The sequence below is a fragment of the Petaurus breviceps genome, unplaced genomic scaffold (genome assembly GCF_028583685.1).
Source record: "Petaurus breviceps papuanus isolate PSGF00001 unplaced genomic scaffold, PetGlider_PUasm1.0 78220, whole genome shotgun sequence".
NCBI lineage: Eukaryota > Metazoa > Chordata > Mammalia > Diprotodontia > Petauridae > Petaurus > Petaurus breviceps.
The window spans coordinates 1-2978 of NW_027186512.1; positions in this window are offsets into that span (position 1 = coordinate 1).

Genomic DNA, 2978 nt, shown 5'->3' on the forward strand with positions numbered 1-2978 from the left:
AGTATTGTGCTATATGGAACAACGGTAATGTTGATGAATCATAGGAGAGATGGAAAGTCTTACCTGAACTGATGCAGAGTAAAGTAGGTAGGACCAAGAAAACAGCATGTGCCATGAGGACAACAATCTATCTGGAAAGAGAGACTCCTACCCAACAAAGAACCGTGAATGTTGCAAAATTACAACGATCGAGCATGACCCCCAGAAGAAATAGGGGAAGAACAACCCTCTCTTCCACTTTGCAGAGGTGAGAGTTCCCCAGGGGTGGAATAGTACTTATATTTTCAGGGATGGAATAGTTAATATATTTTCAGATTTTTTTGGACACATTGATTGATTTGATTCATTTTTCCCTTTATTATATGAGATGGTTTGCTAGGAGGGCATGGGCAGAAAGATATAGGCATATATTTAGATGAAGGGAAATTAAATGCTCTCAGTGACATGTATTTTTTGAAGAATCTTCTGGAAGGATTTGTGGTTAAGTTGGCAATGGGACATGTCAGACCTCAATCCAGATGTGTCAAACCAAGCCCAGGAAATATCTTCAAAATGGCCCTAGAAATATGAGCAATAAAGAAAACAAAAGAGAAGCCTAAATTAGGCTTCCCACTGGGGTCAGAATCCTTCAATGAGATGGCCAGAAAGGGTACAGAGGCTGCGCCTGGAAGCCAGGAATGGGGGGAGGCTAGTAAATGGAGCAGAACCTGGTGCAGGCAGGGTGAGGTGGCACCCTTGGAAAGTCAGTGCAAACTCTGACTGTAAGCCAGCCGAGGGTGGGAGAAGAGCCAGAAGGTAAGGGCTGGGAACTCCCACAAGTGCACCAGAAAACAGCCTTAAGTGTAGTATGTATGTGTGTATGATGTGCGTGTGTATGTATGTATGCATGCATGCATGCATGCATGTATGTATGTGTCTGTGTGTGTATATGTGTGTGTGTGTGTGTGTGTGTGTGTGAAACAAAGCAAATTCCCTTTGCTGGTGGATGGGAAGACCCTAGCATCTGAAGGTTCCCAGACAAGCCTCCTGGAGAAAGGGTAGCTTGAGCTGTGTATTCAAACAATCCAAGGACACCATGACATAGGATGGAGAAGGAATCACACCAGGCACAGGATGGGAGTAGGGTGGAAGGGACTGGGGGCAGCTAGTGCCCAAAGAAGGACAGAGCTGGACTGATGTGTGTAAGCAAGAGGAAGTCCGCCAATATGACGGGGCTACAGGGGGATTGAAGGGGATCAATGTATGTGAAAACTGGATCTTGTTCAGATCCCCCTGACTACCTCCTCCTCCCCCAGTCAGTATAGGATTATACAGTTATATGGAGCCAATATAAAGGAGTAACAGCAGGCAGACAGAGTGCAAAGGGGAGTCTGAAGTTATGGACAGACCCTCTCAAAGTTCGAGGAGCATAATTTCCAAACTGGACCATAGAGCAATCCAAATTTGCAGCCTGCTCATACATGCTGAATCAGTAGAAGCCAGGTACCTGCTGGTGCTAGAGTTCTGCTTCCTTGATCTGTAAACTGCAGACCTCCCCAGCTCCCAAGCAGCAGAATATGGAAAAGGAGCTGACAACAGAAGCCTTATTTCTGACACTTTGCCGATGATGATTTGGGCATGTCCAGGAACATTTCCAGTTGGATGTGCTGGAGGTATCTGAGATTCCACAAGTCAAAAACCAAGCTCCTCCTCTTCCCCTTGAAGCCCTCCTTTTGCCCACACTTTCAGACTTCTCTCCAAGGTGCCACCATCCTTCCTGAGTCTTGGGTTTGTGCCCTTGCCTGTACCCCCAATTCCTCATGCCCCCTCACCTCACACATTCAAGCAGACACCACATCTTACTGTCTCTGCCTTCACAAACTTCTCTCCACTCACATGGCTTCTGCCTTCACCCAGGCCCTCATCACCTCTGGCCTAGATTATTGCAACAGCCTAGTCACTCTCCTGACCTCCAGCCTCTCATCTCTCCTGTCTATATGGCTGCACTTTGTCCCCAGTCATTTTCTTTGGAGTACAGCTCTGACCATGTCACTCCCCGATTCAACCAAGTGCAGTGGCTCCCTATTGCCCCTAGGACCAGATCTAACCTGTTTAACTTCTCAAGCCCCTCCCAACTTGGCTCCAACCTGTCTTCCCCAGCTCCTATCCATCCTCGCTCCATCCGACCAGGTCAGAACGAGAGCTGACCCTCACACCGTCCTGGCAGTTTGGGCACTCACAAGAACTCCATCCACACTGCCTTGCTTGATCTTCACAAAGACTCTAGAAGTTGGGTTGAACCAGTATTACTTTGTCCATTGTATAGAGCAGGAAACAGATTCAGAGCTAAGGTTATAATGGGCCGTCCTGGACATGGTCAGGATCTGCATCTGGGACCTCTGGCTCTTCAATCCCTTGCTATTTGGTCTGGGTATCAGGCTGCCTCCCTAAGGTAGCCCTGAAAAAAATCCCTTGAATCCACTTTCCTTCCAAGGGAAAGCACAATGGTGGTTCCCCCTGTGGTTGCTGTTGCTACCTGTACAAGGCACAAAAGTTTGTAGGCCGGTGGCCCAAGAACCTCAACCATCTCCAGTGTGCTCAGCATGAGGGATCTAAAAGCCAAATGACCCAATTTCTACTGCTGCCTATTCTCAAGTGAATGAACACTTACCCTCAAGAACAGAGACTGAGGAGGTCAATAAAGCAGCTCTTACTTCTGCTTGAAAGTTTCTCTTCCTTCAAACAGTTTATATTTAAATATTATTCAAATATGAGTAACAAGGGGCAGCTAGGTGGTCCAGTGAATAGAGCACTAGCTCTGGAGTCAGGAGGACCTGAGTTCAAATCTGGCCTCACACACTTAACACTTACTAACCGTGTGACCTTGGGCAAGTCACTTACCCCAATTGCCAAAAGCAAAAGTAAATATATATATATATATACACACACACACACATATATATATATATATATATATATATATATATATATATATATAT